Raw genomic sequence first — 17,221 nt, 5'->3', positions numbered from 1 at the left:
GCTCTCTATCTCGTCTCCAAGCATTTCATCACGGCTCCTGCCAACACCTTCCTGAAATTCAGATAACCTAAGGTGTGGGGGATCCCCGACTGTCCTGTCCAGGCTCTGGACCTTGTAATAATGGGGTTAGGGTGGTGGGTGTGCTGTGTGAAGGAGGGCTGTGGGTTCTCTGAAAGGATCCAGGCTGAAGCCGGTGATCATTGCTGGTTTAGGGGCAGTTACAGCCCAGAGCTCTTACAGCTTTAAAATCGGGGTTCTCAGGGGAGACAGGGATTTGTGTGCAATGAACTGGCAATGAACTGGCACAGCAGGCACTTTCTGCCAAGGACTAGCGTCTGCCTAAAAACGTGTTCCGGGAATCTTCCCAGGGATCTTAGAGGTTGTCAGATGAGGGGATGGAAGCCAAGAGGGACCAAGAGTGTCCTCTGGTCACCAGGGCATTGGTGGCTGGACAGGGCTGGAACCCAAGGCCCTGACTCCCAGTCTGAGCCTTGGGGCTGGATCCAAGTGCCTTTCCTGGCTTGGAAACTGAGGCAGGCTCAGGAGGGAGGGGCTGCAAGCATGTGTCTTAGGCACAAGTTGTTGGCAGGCTGTTTTTCTCGTGCTTCTCCTGCCCTTTTGATCCTTTGCCCTCAGACCACGGGCGCAAACCCGAGAGTAGGAAACCAGAACGTAGGAAACCAGAACATGGAAGGCTGAGCATGTCTCCCTCCCTGGGGGAGAGTGTGGCTGGCGCAGGGCTGAGGCTCTGCCTAGTTCTGCACTCTGAGAGATGCTGGGAATGCATGCAAATGAGATGCAAATGGGGTGGACAATGGTGAGGAGGGGGTGCCCCTTGCTGCTGCCTCAGTCTGGCCTGAGTGTTGAGGATGACAAATAGAAAAGGAAGAGACCTGTGACCTGGGCCGTGGAACCCAGCATCAGGAAGGAAGGGAGAGGGGCTCTGTGGGGCAGCAGGGTGGGGCGTGGCTTCTGGAGCCAGCTCTGGGGGAGAAGGAGGGCGAGCTGAGGGGGTGGCTGGTTCCTAGGAGGTAGCCCTGAGATGGAGGATCCTGGGAGAAAGCCTGACTCATCTCTAGCTGTAGTGGGGGGGGGGGGGCTGGTCAGAAGGGGGAGGGTGGAACCCAAGGCACAGACTGACCAAGTGCCTAGGGTGTCCCCCAGGGCCTGGCTCCCGGCTAGCTGTGCTGTGGGCCTCTGCCCTTGGGGACCTGGGCATGTGGCCCTGCCTTCCCTGTGGTGGAGAGGGAGGAAGAGAGTGGGGGCCAAGGGCGCTAGAGGGGGTAGCTCCGGCACCTCCTAGGAAGATTGGGAGGCCAGTCCCTGCCTGCTGGATGGTGGCGGTCTACTCTTAGCCCCGCTCAGTGCGGGAAGGCCCCCGGGGGGATCTGGCCCTGCAAGAGTGGGGGTTACGTGACATGATGACCTCCAAAGGGAGCACCGGGGACCCGGAATTCCCAGTTGTTTCAGGCGGTGAAACAGCCTTGAGTTGCAAGACCTGGGTTCAGATTCCGTTTCATCAGCTGCCCTGTGGTTTTAGGTAAATTGCTTAACTGCTCTGAGCCCGTCTCTAAGACCGGGATAAGAATTACAGCCATTTCGCGGGTTTTAATGGAAAAACACACGGGAAAGTTTTGGTGCAGGGTAGGCACTCAAATCTTGATGCAAGTGGAATGACGGAAAACAAGGGAGCAGCTCTGGGGGCCAGAGGCCGGGGGAATCTGGATTCAACATTTTCAGGCCATCTTTCCCTTGACTTTATCTTTGCCCTTTCTTCTCTGTCTTTATGTGTCCCTTTGTCCTCCTTTCTGCCACATCCCCTCCTGCTCCATTGGAAGTGCCTAACTCAGCACCTGGCCCTGACAGGCACAATGCACTTTCCCTCTTCTTCTCAATGGCTGCTCTGTGGCTCAGTGGTACTGTCCCACCACCCCCAGCTTCGTTTCTTTCCTCCTTCTGGGTCTCTGCTTCTGACCCCCTCTTTGTCCTGCTCTCTCTCCTTCTGGCTTTCCTGCCCTCTCTTTCTCCGGCTTCTATCTTCCCTCAACAAGCATCCATTGAATCCTCGCTAGATGCCAGGCGCTGCCCTGCTCCTTTCTAGGCTCTGTGTCTTTCCCTGCCTCCTGGCTGCCCACTTCTCTCCCTCCCACCCGCCCCTTCGGCCTCCTGCCCTCCCTTCCCCCAGCTCCACAGGCTCCAACACTGGTATTATTCAGTTTTATGAGAAACCCCCAGGCCTACCCCTGAACGGACCAACCACAACTGGAACCAGATGTGCAGTCCTGCACTTGGGGATGGGAGGGAGGGCGGGTGGGAGGAGGGAAAGGGGCATGGGCTGGCTTAGGAGGTGGGCAGGGGAGGGGGGAGGGGAGATGGGAAACCCTGGGAATCCCTCACCTGCTTTGGCTCAGGGGAGGAGGGCTGCGAGGAGGGGAGGGAAAAGGGGCTAAGCAGACTTCTGTAGAAAGCAGCTCTCACTCTGTGTGTGAATGTGCACGTGCAAGCGTGCAGGCGTGTGAGATGCTGGGACTAACACTGGGGAAAGCCTGGGGGGGGGTTTGCGGGGGATGATCAGCTATGGGAGAGCTCTTGGAAATAAAGGGGAAGGCTACTCTTTTGCTTTGAAATCCTCTAGCTCCTTGACTTCCTGTCTGTGTGGTTTCTAGAGACTTCTGAATTGGTCCTGGAGCAGGAGGGCTGGGAGAGAGGGGTCATGTTGGGGCGGAGGATGGAAGGTGTCACCTCCAGTGGCTCCTTGCAAGCAGCTGAGGCCGGCATCTCTCAGAGGCCCCCCCCCCCCAATCTGCTGCAGACCTGGGGTGGATGGGATGTGCCTGGGACATCGTGTACATGATCCTCATGTCTTAGCATGGTCAGTTTCTCTGATGCTCAGTTTTTTATACAGCTTTGAAGATAAAAGTCTGCCAACAATCGTCTTGGTACAGTGTTGTGCTGAATCAAGCATTTAAAAGTGCTCTTTTATTCCATTTGTAACCAATCATCCATCCATCCATCTCTCCATTATTCAGTTATTCATTCTGCATTCATTGAGAATCTGTGTGCCCTCCTTGTGCTGGGCATTGAGCATGCTAGGGTGGGGGAAGGGAATGATGAATAAATCTTTGCTCAGCTCACTGGGAGATCTAGAAGTGCACGCAACAAGTGAGCGTCCTGGCGTTAATGTATGAGCAAGAGCCTTAGGTGTTCAGAGGAAGGGACGGTACCCGCCAAATGGTGCAGGTGCAGAAGGACCCAGGGAGGATGTGGCTTTTGAATTGAGGCCTCAGAGAAAAGAGGGAATTGTGCCTTGAAAAGACTCAGAGGTGGGGCTGTGTCACAGGGGTCCTTCTGCAGAGCTGGGACTCGATCTGGTAGGCAGTGGGGAGCCCGGGACAGTTTGGTGTTGATCAGGGTGACCGTGGGTGTGGGTTGGAAGGAGGCGATGGGGAGGACGGCACTGGAACCAGATGTGCAGTCCTGCACTTGGGGATGGGGAGCTGCTCTGTGGTCCAAGACGGGGAGGGGGTTCCCCCTTTTATGGCAGATTCCCCATCCACCTCTAGAGGAGCCCCGATTGCTGACATGGACTCTCTTACTTCCCTCACCTGACCAGGGCTGTTCCAAGCCCCTGGGCCACCCTTGGTCTGCAGGGGCGTGGGGGTTAGCAGGACGAGGCATCAGGATTCACCTTTGCCCCAGAGTTGGGGCAGTGAGCGCTGGGCAGGGAACCTAGCTGGGCAGGTCAGAGGCACATTCAGTGGGGCATGTCTCTCCCGTCTCTGTCTCTGCCAGCACCCTCACCCTCATAGACTGAGGCCACCTTCAAGGCTGGTAGGTTCTGAGATGCTGGCGTCTGGAACCCTGGGAACCCAGACTCTCCACCTAGGAAGGGGTGAAGTCATCTTGTTCTGAAGGCAGGGGGTGGGCACAATGATGCTTCTGTCTCCACAGGGTCCTGGGAAGGTACCCCTCTTCCTTGAATCCTCGAGGATCTCACTATCACCAAAGCCAGAGGGGTGGGGTGGGAAGGGAAAAAACCCTCTGAAGGTTTGACCATTGCTGGCCCCAGATGCCCCCAAATCTTTCCTGAGGCTGTTTGTCCCTCCTCTGGGCTTTCCCTGTCACTTTGCTCTTTGGAAAATTGAAGCCTGGGGAAGGGTTTGGCTGAATTAGTAAAATTAGAGTGTTAGAACTGGAAGACATCTTGAGGACCTTTGGATTCAAACTCATCGGACAGCAGGGGAAACTGAGGCTCAGAGATGCAGGTCACTGGCCCAGGACCTCCCACAAAGGCAGCCCAGGTGGGGAAGAGAAGGGCCTTTCCGTCTCTGGAGGGCTGAGTGGTGGGGAGCTTGGCTCTGGAGCAAGGCTGTCCGAGGCTGAGTTTGCACTCAACACTGTCGTGTGTGGTCTTGGACAAGTCACCTAACCACTGCAAGATCACTTTTTTCAGCTAGAATAAGGGTGATTCGAAGTTTAAATGAGAGAGAATATTCTTTAAGTGCCTGGCATGCAACAGGTGTGCAGAATGATTTTTCCCTTCTGCTCAAAATAATCCCTTCTGCTTCCTAGCTTATTTATGTGGTACTTCAAGCTTTTCAAGTCACGTTTCCCCTGATATTTGTAATTATAAAAAAAAATTTGTGCATATAGGAAAGTTGAAAGGATTATATGGTAAACTCCCTAGATTCTGTAATGAATTCTTTGGTACATTTGCTTTATCACATTTCTATTTATCTCTCCATCCATCAGTCCGTGTTATTGTTTGATGCATTTCAAAGAGAGCTGAAGCATGCATCTCATTAACTAGAGTTCACTTCACGTTACTTTTTTAAAAAAGATTTTATTTATTTATTTGAGAGAGAGATAGCAACAGAGAGAGAGAGAGAGAACAAGTGGGGAGAAGAGAGAGAAGCAGGCTCCCTGCTGAGCTTGGATTTTTTTCCCCATTGGAGACTCAACCCCAGGACCCTGGGATCAAGGCAGATGCTTAACTGACCGAGCCCCCCAGGTGTCCCCACTTCACATCACTTGAAAATAGTCACAAATGCCTTAACTCAGCCGAGAGAAGAAAGCAGGGACTGTTATCTCAGATTTGACAGATAAAGAAAAAACAGGTTCAGAAGTGAGATTCTAGGTCTCCTGTCACCAAATGAGTTGGGATTGGCAGAGAGCAGGGTGCGCTACAGAAACTGGGAGTTGCTGTTCTTATGATTATCATTGTCATTGCCATCTGACCAACCATCCTTCTCCAGCCGGCAGCCCTTTGGCCATTTCTCAGCAACTGTGTTTCTTCCCTGGGGTCCTGGACCTCTTGGCCACCTGTCCCCTTTCCCCACTTCTGCCCCCAGGCCCTCTGATGCCTCCCTGCAGGGCCCGGGGAGGCTGCTGGGCAGGTGGCTGAAGCAAGGGAGGCTGTGCTTCTGGGCACGCGGGGCCCCAGGCGTGTGCCTGCCGCCCAGCCGCTGAGCTGGGAGCTGGGAGCCCGGAGCTGGGAGCCGGGAACTGGGAGCTGGGAACTGGGAGCTGGGAGCTGGCCGAGTGCTTCAGGGGTTAAAGGAGGCGGCAGTGGCGGCGGCGGGCGGGCTGCTGGCCGGGGCTCCGGGAAGGAGGGGAAGGAGGCGGTGCGCCGCTTGCCCGCCCGCTGCCGGGGGAGGGAGCCGGGTGAGCAGCGCCCTGGCTCAGTTGCTCCCAGCAGTGGCCCTGGGACCAGCTCTGCTCCCTGCCGGCTCCTGCCTGGACACAAGCCTCACTCACGCCCTCCTCTCGGCAACCAGCTTCTGGCCGGCCACAGCTGCTGCCCTGTCATTGCCCACTGCCCTGTCCCCTGAGCCCAGGCACCCACCCCACCCGGTGGCTCTTCCGTTGGCAAGGTGAGTGGGGTGTGTGTGTGTGTGTGTGTGTGTGTCCCCTACTGATGCTGTCAGGACCACCGATCCTGTAAATTAGGGGAGGGGGAGGTCAGCCCACTCAGTCACATGTCCCCGGGCTAGGCTAGCCCCCGGAGGCCAACCTGTCAGTCCCCTGCCTTCGGGGTCTGGTGCTGGCAAGGATGTCCGGGTGCGGTTGTCCCTGCTCTGAGAGACCCGTCAGCAGGAGTTTCGTTCGCTGGGGAAGTTGCTGGTGCCAGTGACTGCGTGAGACTGAGGCCAGCAGGGCAAGAGGGGGAGGTTGGGAGTATTAGTCTCTTCCCCTACCTGCTGCCCATCCCAGGGTTGCTCGGAGAGGACCATGAGACGTGAGCCTGGGCGGTTTTTCCCTGCCACCCCCTGGAGCTGCTGCTGGGCCCTCCTCCTTGGGGCTCTCCTTACTCCCACCTCTCATCTCCCAGAGGGCTGGCCAGGCTGCGAGGGAGGGTGAGGCAGGCCTGGAAGGGTTTCCCCGCTGCACTGCCCTCAGCCTGGGTCCCTGGGCACACGGGCACAGCCTGGCGCGAGTGCCCCCTGCTGCCCTCCCCCAGCCAGCAGCTCTTATCCCCTCCTCACCCCTCGGGGCAGAAATGGCTAATCCAGGTGGTTAATGAACAGACACACACAGCTGCCTTCTACCCCCCTCTCCTTCCTCTCTTCCCACCCCCCATCTCCTCCTCTGACCCTCTGGTGCCCCGCCTGCCACCCCTTCCCAAGTGGGACAGGCTCTGCAGAGCTAATCTCAGTGTCTGGCCCCCACCGCCCAATTCAGGACCAGATGTTTTTAGGCTGGCCACTGTCCTAGAAGAGAAAACTGGGAGGGGGTGACCCAGGGGTGACCAGGAGAAGCCTGCTGCGCTCCCGAGATGGGCTCCCTGCAGGGGTGGGATGGGGTTAGGGAACAGGATGGGTGCTGGATAGGGGAGGGCAGGACAAGCAGCCGTGGGATGAGGCTCAGAGGAGGAGCTGGAAACCGGGGTTCCAGAGTCTTTGGGGACAGGGGTTTCTCTTCTGGAAGCTACAGAACTTCTTCCATGTGGCAGAGTCAAAGCAGGGAGGGGGGTCAGGAGGGCGTGGGGAGCACTCTCTTTCCTTGAGTCTCTGCTGGGCCCCTTCCTGAAGCTGCCTGGGTGGGGTGGGGACCATTGTGGCTCAGACTTGGCCTTAAGTTGCTTCTAGCCCTGCCAGCTGGCGGCCCCTGCTGTCTCCCCACCCTCACTCGCCCCCAGGACCTCAGGCTGAGCCCTCCCCTGCCCCAGACCCCTCTGGCCCAGGACTGTGGTGGGGTCCTGGCTCCACGTGGGGAGCTGGGTGGGAGGGCTCTCACTGGGTTCCCAGGCTGGGGAGGGTCTCCGCCAGTCTATAGGACCCCCAGAGCTGGGAGCCAGGACTCTGATCCGGAGCTGAGAATTATCGGGTGGTGGAGGAGGCAACGAGGGACCCTCTGCTTCCACACGCCTGCCTCTCCTTCTCTATCGCTCACTCTGTACTGCTCCATACTTCACCTTCCTCAGAGCCCCGGCTTAGAGTCTCCCATGGGGGCGGTAGCATCCCGAATCGTAAACACTGGGAGCTGGTGGCTGGTTGGAGGGGGGCTGGCTGGGGTGTCGGTGAGTTCGGAGCTGACCTTGCCGTTGGGTGACCATCTCATCTCTGACGGACTATAGCAGAAGACCTGGATTTTGGGGACTTCTCAGTGCCCTGTTTGTACTGAGGTAGGAACAGGAAGCAAAAAGGGAGAATGGTTTTTTGTCGGGGGAAGGAAGCTTGGCTCAGGTTTAACGAAGGGGTTCTTAACTAGCCTGGCTGGCCAGCCGGAGAATGGGCTGCCTTGTAAGGTAGTGAGCTTCCCGTCCTGGGGGGAGTTCAGACCGAGGCTAGAAAACAGCTTGGAAGGATTCCTGAGCTGGGATGCGGTTAGGAGAGATGACCCTGACGGTCTCTTGGGATGCTGAGGTCCTGGGATTCTTGGAGTCAGGAATTCTCTGACACCCGGAATGGGGGAGCAGGAAGGCGGGGGCCTCCAGCCTGGGGCGTGGGCACTGCCTCTTATTCCTCCCTGCCAGTGTTTGGGGAACAGAGAGCCTGACGCTCTCCGCTCGCACCCAGTGCTCACTCTCCTACCAGGTCTGCCCCAGCTGCTTCCTGCAAAGATTCTGAGTTTCTTCCTATTTTTCCTGTCTCACCCTGAGCCTTGCCCTGCTGGTTAACCCCACGAGGGCCAGCACAGATGGAGGGGGCGACCTTGCCCCCTGCCCACTTCAGTTAGAGCCCGTGCTCCCAGCTAAGGGGGCTAACTGGCGGCCGGTGTGTGAGGATTAGGGGCAGGGGTGTGCTTTGAGGTTTGGCAGCTCATGCCCCTGCCCAGTTTGTCCTCTGCTACCACCCCCCCACCCCATGGGAGGGGGCCTCCCCAGGCTGCCTGGAGATAGTGGGCCGAGGAACAGTGTCAAGATCTGAGATGCAGAAAGTCCCAGGGGTGGCCCTTGCCTGAGCCTCAGTTTCCAAATTTGTGACATGACACAGAGTGGTCAGGGCAGCTTGAAGTGGTTTGTGTAAGTTGCAGCGGGGTTGCGAGGGAGGAGTGTGGGAGGAGCAGGTCCCCTTACTCCCTCCACGCCACCTCTCCAGACCTGTTTTCCTGTGGGGTGGGCGCCAGGCGGCAGGAGGAGAGGCAGGGTGGGATTGGGGTTAGAGGTTTCCAAACACCACACCCTGGGAGGCTGGGGCTTTTCATGATCGGAATGTCAAGGTGGGCTTCTGGGCTAGGCTCAGGACCCACCAGGGCTCCGTCCTTCCTGTCCCAGCCTGCATCTCCCCACGGCCCCGTGACTCCTTTTCTCCTTGGTGGGGAGAGTGAAGGAGTAGGGTCTGAGGTCACCCTGGTCATCCCCCTGCCTCCAGTCAGTCCTGGCTTCATCTGAGAACGAAGTCCTTTTCAGTGTCTAACTGGAGTCCCTTGTCCCGAGCCGGGACTAGATGAGGCTGCTTCATTAGGACATGCTTTCCTCTGGTCCGACAGAGACCCCATAGAGGGGCAGGAAGGTGAGATGCTGAGTATGCGAGCTGGCGTGGATGGCAAAGGCTCTCAGCTGCAGGCCCTGGCTTATTGGCTTATTTCTGGGGCCACGAGTCTCTGCCTAGAAAGGGAAACTGAGGTCCAGCGGAGGGACGTGTACTGGAGGGGGGGCAGAGGAAAGCCCTCTCAGTTACTGGACTCTGAAAACAGCAAGTGGGCGTGATGCTGGGGGCGGAAGAGAGAGGTTTTCGGAGATTGGAGGGACTGTTGTCCCCAGAACTATATTCCCATGGGCCTGGCTCTTAGCTTTCAAAGCCATTAGGCACACAGAGGTGTGGGCACCAGCGAGCTGGAACGAGGTAGTCGGGTGGCGGGGCTGCCAGCCTGGCAGGCCATGCCCACCTCCCTGGGTGCTCTGCTCCATTATGCAAGGTCACACCTGGCCCTTCCTCTCCTTCCTTTGCTCAGATTGCCTGCAGCACTTTCCCAAGAGGGGAGGTGGCAGGCGGCATGGCTGGGTCCCTTGTCTGCCTCAACTCAGGTTGGTGGCCTTGGCCATCTTCCTACTTGTCCACACCTTGGTTTCCCTCGGAGAGATGGTCGGTCTCCAGAGAGCTGGAGCTGTGTGGGGTGGGGTGGTAGGTGGGCCCGAGCCAGTCCCCGGTGCCGCCTCCTCCAGGGCTAGTCTGGGCTCTGTAATCCCTGCCTTTTTAGGGCCGGAGGCTTGTAGCTCAGGCCTGGGTGTTCTGGGAGGCAGGAGGGACTGGGCCGGGAGGGCGTGGTCCTGGGGAACCGATGAGCAAGGAGGGGTGATGGTAGTGTCTGAGCCGAGTACTATCCTGCCACCATGGTGAGGGGCAGTCCCAGTTCGAGGTCCAGCTTCCCCAGAAACCTTCCTAGGCCTTTTCCAGCAGAGAATATGGGACCCCTCAGTTTTCCCTGCAAACTTCCCGAGGGCTCACCTGTCTTCTAGCTGGATTACAAGGCCCTTGAGGGCAGGCCCGGCCTTTTGCCTCCCTGGTGGTCCTTGCCGGGCCTGCCGCAGTGTGCTCAGCACTAACTGCCCGATGAGGGGCGCAGGAGTGCGGGATTTAGACAGGGCCTGGGGAGGATTTGCTGGGCCTGGAAACAGGGCTGTGTTGGCCAGGAGGTCTAGAGTGAGGCAGAAAATGTGACTCCGAAAGCCAGACTGCTGGGGCCCGACTCAGGCCGACCCTGTTTATTAGCTATGTGGCTTTGGCAAGTGACTGAACCTTTCTGAGCCTCGGTTTCCTCATCTGAAATGCGGAGTAAGAATTGTACCTGTTTCCCGGTGTGAGTATCAAATGAGTTAATTTGAAACACTTTGAACAGTGCCTGGCACATAGTAAAGGATCGATAAATGTTAGTAATTGTTATTATTATGGGTCATAGTGATGGTACTGGTGTTTAGGAGCTCAATTCTGGGTAGACTCTTTTCTCTCTCTTGTGGTTCTTCCATCCCTGAGACGGGAGGATTCTGGGACCAGAGAGTGGAGGAGATGATGGCATCATTTTCCCTCAAGGAGACCCAGCATCAGAGCCCAGAGAGGAGACCCCCCCCACGTCTGTCTCTCCCTCTCTGTGAGTGGGGAGAGGCGGGGAGCTAAGGGGACCTCCCGAGACCTTGTCTGCCCAGGGGAGCTGATGCAGAGCTGTGTTTATGGAGGACTCTGAGAAAGCTGCCATCACTGTAAACAAGATGCGTTATTATAAACCAGTCCAAGCTCCCCTCCTTGGATCCTATCCCATCCCTTGTTGAGAGTCACTGAATCGGAGACTCCCAGGCCTGGCAAGGACGTGGCTGGCCCAGCCTCCAGGCAGGCTTACTCTTGACCATGGGTATACCCATGGGGGTGGCGTCTCTATTTTAAAGTGGGATCTCCAAATAGCTGCTGTAAGTTGCTGTGTCTAACCAGCATCCCTCTTGCTGCAACTTTAAGTTCAGTCCCTTGTTGGTGGGAGGTGGGGGAGAACCATGCCCAGCCCTTCCTGCATGCCACAAAGCTGGGAGCTTTGAACCCGTGGTAGGGGCGGGGCCTGGCCACACTCCCTCCTCATCCCAGGCCTCTGTCCTCTCTGGGGTCCTCCACTTTCTGGTGCCTCTGACGTTCCTCATTAGCAGGGGTCAGCCCCCAAGGCCTGCCAAGCTGCACTCTCTACCTATCCCTGGTTCCCACCCAGGGAGGCTGGGGTTGCTCCAGGTCGGGGGTGAGCTCTATTTCCGGACCCCTGGCCCGCCCAGTTGCAGCTGCAAAAGGCATTAAGCTTTTTTTTGGAGAAAGAATGGGTTTGGGTTGATGATGATGACAGCTGGGGAGGGTTCCTGAGCTCAACCCGGCCCTATCTCTCTTCCCCTCCCCAGCCCCTGTTCACCTCTGCTCCATTTCTAGGCCATTGCTCATCTAGAGGAGGGGCTCACCTTTGGCTCTTGACCTTGACCAGACCTGAGCAATCAACTGGCTACAGCAGCCCTTTATGGGGAGCAGTCTGTGGGTTAGGCCCTGGGCTTGCTGCTGGGGTGGGGGGTCGAAAGGCGGGCACAGGGCTCAAGGGTAGTGTAAGAAAGGCCCAGGGCATGGGGAGAGCAGCGCTCTTGCTCTGTTCCTGGATTCTGGAAGAGTCCCTTCCCTTGCTGGGCCTGATGTCCTCACCTGTCGGTGAAAGACTGAGGAGGTGCAGGGGCTAGAAGAGTCTGTGAGTGCATCTCCCTGCCTGAATCTCCCCTGGTCCCAAGCTGCGAGAACTTCACCTTGGATTGACCTTGCTTCCCTCCTGCCCCGCCCCCACCTCTGGCAATCGCTGGCAGGAAGTCCTGCTGATTAGGGCCCTAATCACCGGCTGAGACTCCCAGAAACAGCTGAGCTGGTTGAGCAGAGAGGGGCAGGCGGATGGGCATGGGGAGAAGCTCCCACCGAGGGACACGAGCTGGGTGTTGGGCTGTGATGGGGGGCACTTGATGCCTGCCTGTGACTGGGGGTGGGCTTCTTGGGTGGGGGCTGTGCCCAGGCACCCACAGTGGAGGCTGCGTGCTGAGTCCGACTGGGCACACGAGGCCCCTTATTATTCACTTCAAAGCCTTTTTGGGGCACTGGCCGTATGCCAGGCAAGGTGCCAGGGGCATGGGGCTGGAAAGGCCAGGGGGACATGGTCTAGAAGGAGACAAAGGGGAGTAGATGGCTTTCTGCCAAATGCAGAGGCAATGTCAATCAGGAAGCAATGTACATGAGCTGGTGGAGTGGAGAGAGCTTTGGAGAAGAGATGCCATGGGAGATGGGTTTTGAAGGTTGAGCAGGAGTTCTGCAGGAAGCAAGAGGGACAAAGACTTCTTCAGGCACAGGGGAAAGGCATGCACAAAGGCACATGTCATGATGGATCAAATAACGTCCCCCACCCTGTGTTAGAGTCAGACAGAATGCTCTGTCCCTCCCGGCTCTGCTGCTTGCTAGCTGGGTGGCCTTGGGCCAAACCTCAGTGTCTGCATCTGTCAAATGGGGTTGATATTGCAGCCTCATAGAGCTATGATGGGGATGAAATGAGATCCTCTCTGTGAAGTGCCCCGCTCAGTGCCTGGCACGGGATAGGCCCACAGGAAGTGGTGTGCATGGGAAAGGATGGCTTTGGGCGAGCCTGCTGGTGTTGCTTGGGGTCCAGCCATGGGGGGTTTCCTGGGCCAGGTGAACGAGGGAGCAGCTGAGGGCTTTCATGTGGGGAAAATGTGATGAGACTGTTATTCAGGAGGGTGATTTGGATGGCATGAAGGCTGTACTGGCCAGGGAGATCTGGGGACAGCCCGTAAGCCACAGCCCTCAGAGTCCTCTGTGCAAATTTCTCAACCCCAAGCTGGGAAAGCCTCTCCTGCCATCGCTTCATCTCTCTGGGCTTCCTTCCCACGTGCTGACCCCCTTTCCTGCATCGGCAGGCTGTGGAGACCCTGAAATCTCCTTCCTGGGAGATCTTTCAGGCCAGGGGAGAGCCCTGTTGTAGCAGGCGGGAGTGAGGGTAGACCATAGGCTCTGGCATTTCTAAGGAATCGGGAGGCTCCTTTGGAGGCATCCTTCACTGTCTGCCTGGCACACGGTGGGCCCTCACTCTTTGTTGAACAAACGAACGCGAGTGTCCCCGAGTCAGGGTGGAGGAGCCTGCGCTCGGAGGCTGAGGGTTCGCGGCCTGACCGTAGGCGGCCTGGTGAGTGTCTGGACAGGGGCTGCCTGTCCAGAGCCACGAGGACTGTTGAGCGTCACCGAGGCCGGTGGGGCTGAAGGAGTTCCATGATGGTGCGTGGATGAGGAAGCAGGGATTTTGGGAGCTTTAACTTGGAGCGAGGCCCTCTCATGAGGCACGGTGGGGAGGAGGGGGGTCAAGATCAGACGCTGTGGCCACACTGTGGGTTTCAGTCTTGACCCCAACCTGCCAGTGCTTTATTTACCCATCTGTCAAAGCGGGAAATAAATAGAACCATGCCCAGCACACAGGCCATGCTCTGTGACCCTTGGTTAGTATTACTACTATTGTTATGTGTTGGTGCAGAGGGAGAGAGGCAGGTAGGGGCCTCTCGGCTGGGATGAGTGCCCCGAGCGGGTGGGAGAGCACAGGAGAGACGAGGCTCCTCGGTGCCTCATGAGCTGCCTCGAACCCCACACATCGGGCTGTGTCTGATGTGGCCAGCTGGGCCGAGCCGGGTGTGGGAGCGGAGGCTGCGGCCAGCCTGGATTCCAGGCCGGAGCCCTGGGAGAGCAGGGGTGAGCCGGGGCGGGGGGCAAGGGGAGGAGAGGTGAGCAGAGAGGAGGCCAGGACTCTCCCAAGTCCCCAGCTGGGACCCCAGGAATTCCTCCCATCATGTCCTGCCAGAGGGCCTGGCCTTCTAGCTCCATGGCCTCCGGAAGGCCTGTGGTCCATCTCCCGTCTGCCAGGAGACTGTTCCTGATGCTCTGTCGCTGTTAGAAAGTGATTGCTCCCCACTAAGCACGGTTTAGCTGCAGCTCCTTTCTTCTCTTCTCATCTGGGCTTCAGCTCCCCCAAGTCCAGTGGCTCGGGATAAGCGGCTGCTTTGCAACAGGAGGGCATGAGGGTAGGCTGCAGGGGCCTGCTCCAACCGACTCCCCATGGGGCGAAAGGACTTGCAGTGAGTGGAGGGACTGGTGGCATGGGGGCCAGGCGGCCTGCTTGCAGTCCCCCTTTGGCACTGTTTGACCTTGGGCAAATCACATCCCCTCTCTGGGCTTCAGTTTCTTCGTTTATAAGATGAGAGGTTGGCCTTAGGAGAGCCCTCCGTTTCTCCAACCAGTGCTGACATTCTGCAAGGCTGCAGATCTTTCTGAACAGAGAGGCTCTTGTTCTTGGGGCCGTCCGAGGAGCCATCCAGCATGGAGGTGGCGGTCCTGGAAGGTCTTCAGGCATCTGCTGGGAAGCCAGCTGAGATGCTGGGAAGGTCCCTTCTAGCCCTGGGATTGGAAAGTTCTTTGCCTAGTGACCACTCCTCCAAGCAGCTCTATTTCTTGGAACAGAGTGGAGGCTAACAGCTGTCTGGGTTGAGTGGGCCAGAGTCTGTGGGGCTCGGTCCCAGTGACTCAGGTGGCGATGCGCTGGCAGGATTGGGGCTAGCAAAGCGAGGGTGGGAACCAGCCAGATCCGCTGGCTCCCCTTGGCCACTCTCAGGGAACAGAGTGGGAGTGAGTGATGTGCTGGGGGGCAGCGTGCCGAGAAGAGTGAGTAACTAACAGTTGTGAGTAATGGCCCAGTGTCTCTGCTGGGCAGGTGGCTCCTAGGCTGCAGAGCTGTCTGAGGCTCCGGAAATGCTCCCCGGAGGCCCAGCCACTGAGTCACCGCAGCCTGAGCCCCTTAGGAGCTGGGGGTCCAGGCCGGCATGCCCACCCACCTGCCCCCTTTGTGTCTCTGTGCCCTTCTGCATCAGCCCCTCCGCCCAGCGATCCTGCCACGCCCTCTAGGCCGCACAGCTGCCCCGTCTTGTCGTCGAAGCACCCGGGTGACTTGGGTTGCCTGCAGGGGTATAGATTTGCAGTCTGGCTGTCCTGGGTCTGAGTCCCAGCTCCAGTGCTCATAGCTGTGTGACCCTGGGCAACTTACTTTTCTCCCTGAGCTTCTTGGCCTCATATGGAAAAGGGAGATTTGGCTGTTGTACATACCGTTGAAAGGGGTCAACGTGATGCCGTGTCTGCAGTACACAGTACCTTCGAGGGATTCAGATAATTTGGTCATCCGTCAAGCCCTAAACTCTGTTTTGCTCCTCTTCCCCACCTCCACCTCTAAAATTCTTGCTCCCATGCCTGTATTCCGTGATTTCCAGGATGTTTATTCTCCTATCAGCTCTGCCCCACGGCTTAGTACACTTGCCCTCCTGTTTCTGACACCTCCCACCCAGCTTTCGTCAGTGTGCCTCGCCCCTCACCTGCTTTTCCAGAGGATGGGCAGGATGCAAGAAGGGGGGAGAGTCCAAGGGGAATCTGTTGCTGGCCCTGCTCCCATAGATAGGCTGGCTCCTGGGGGCGCTTTGAGATCTGGGTGAGTATTCAGACTTGAACCCCCCTGCCTCTGCTGGTTCGTGCTCTCCCCTCCTCCAGTCATTCCCCACCCTGGCTTCCTGAGATGAACTGTGCCCCGGGACCCCGTCCCCCGCCCCTGGGTGTGCTGGTGGGGCCGCTGTGCGGGAGTCAGTGCGGCTCTGCTTGGGGTGGGGCCGGCGGTACCACGGGGTGACTTTGCATCTGGTGCTGGCAGGGGTCCCGGGGGCTGTGTCTGCGCTGTGCCTGTGCCTTGGGGTGTGTGAACTGTGCGTCTGCACCTCAGCAGTGTCTCTGGGTCCCCGGGGTCTGTAGCTGATGTGAGCCGTCTTCCCTGCCTAAAGTCCGCCTGCATTTTCTGAGCCAGATAGAGCCGAGTCTTCCGCTGCCCCTCCCTTCAGCAACCCCTTCCCTCCAGACCTGGTTTCAGATGCGTGCATCTCTGAGGTTCTCCCGGAGAACAAGGAAACATTGCAGGGGGAGGGTGGATATGCGTCAGATGCAGCCGAACAATGCCGGTGACAGCCAGGCCTCCGCTGGCCTTCAGTGCTGGCCTCGCTTCAAGTCTCTGATGCCGGCTAATTGGGAGCCAGAGGGGGCTTCCTGCGCCTCAGCCACAGATGGATTTAAAGGAGCAACATGGGGCTGGGCTGCCCTGCCCTTGGAACTCCTGCTTCCGGGGCTCCTGGTGAGGTCCATCAGAGCAGATGGGGTTCTGGAACACCAGCCCTTGCCCTGCGCTAATTGTGCAGATGCATCATCACGCTGAGTCCTCCTGGTGCTGCCGTCTGGGGCCCAGGACTTTCCTACGGGAGTGCCTTTGCAGATCACTGAAGCTGAGGCCAGAGTCGAGAGCTCAGGGAAAAGAGGTGGATTTTTTTTTTTTTTTTTTGATGGGAATCTCTTGCATTGTACAATACTTTCCCAAGTTCTGACGTATCGGTGGATGGGACCTTGTCAGTCAGCTACCTCTTCTCACCTGGTATATATAGTTCCTGAATTCTTCTGTCAAGTGGGCATAAGAACAGAGCCTACCTCACAGGGTTGAAGTGATGATTTTTTTTAAAGATTTTTTTTAAAGATTTTATTTATTTGAGAGAGAGAGAGAGCGAGCATGAGCAGGGGGAGGAGCAGAGGGAGAGAATCTCCAGCAGACTGTGAGTGGAGTGCAGAGCCCGATGGAGGGCTCGATCCCAGGACCCTGAGATCATGACCTGAGCTGAAACCAAGAGTCGGACGCCCAACTGACTGAGCCACCCAGGCGCCCCTGCAGTGACGATTTGATGAGCTGAGATACATGCAGCCCTTAGCATGGGGCCCGCACCGTGCAGTTTACTGCTGTGGACATGAAGACATGGAGGCGCATGTTGGTAGCAGCTCAATGGAAGGGACTACCGTGTACTAAGCATGTGCTGTGTTCCAGGAGTTTTTAGTGGTGTCAACTGAGTCAACTCTATTTGGTTGCACCCTGGAACGTAGGTCTCCTTATCCCCATTTTCCAGACGAGGAGACCTCCTCGGGGAGCTGCAGGAAGTGGCGGGCTATGGCAATGTGGAATTGGAAGCCACGCCCGACTCCCAGTCCAGTGCTTCTCCCAGCTCTTGCCCTTTGGCTGGAAACTTGTGGCCTCTCGATGTGTTGAGGAATTTGGAAGAAAGGGATCCATGGACAAAAGGTGTTAGGTGTGATCTTTCAGAACGGAATCTGCTCCCAGCTGTGGGTTTTGGGTTAGAATCAGAGCTGTCTGCAGTCAG

The 17,221-nt window shown here is 57.5% G+C and overlaps 1 protein-coding gene across 12 annotated transcripts in view; it reads left to right on the top strand.

Moving 5' to 3' along the window:
- The window catches only part of TNS1 (tensin 1), a 201,537-nt gene that overhangs the window by 61,457 nt on the left and 122,859 nt on the right, over positions 1–17,221 (top strand). For 2 of the 12 annotated variants that reach the window (XM_078071312.1, XM_078071310.1), the window contains exon 1: positions 5,631–5,873. The exons of the other annotated variants lie outside the window; for them this stretch is intronic. The gene's annotated coding sequence lies outside the window, so the exon portion shown is untranslated. Of the gene's footprint in view, positions 1–5,630; positions 5,874–17,221 lie in introns of those variants that run through there. 12 annotated transcript variants of the gene reach the window in all.

The sequence above is a fragment of the Halichoerus grypus genome, chromosome 4 (genome assembly GCF_964656455.1).
Source record: "Halichoerus grypus chromosome 4, mHalGry1.hap1.1, whole genome shotgun sequence".
NCBI classification, from domain to species: domain Eukaryota; kingdom Metazoa; phylum Chordata; class Mammalia; order Carnivora; family Phocidae; genus Halichoerus; species Halichoerus grypus.
This window is presented reverse-complemented; position numbering and strand designations above follow the sequence as displayed.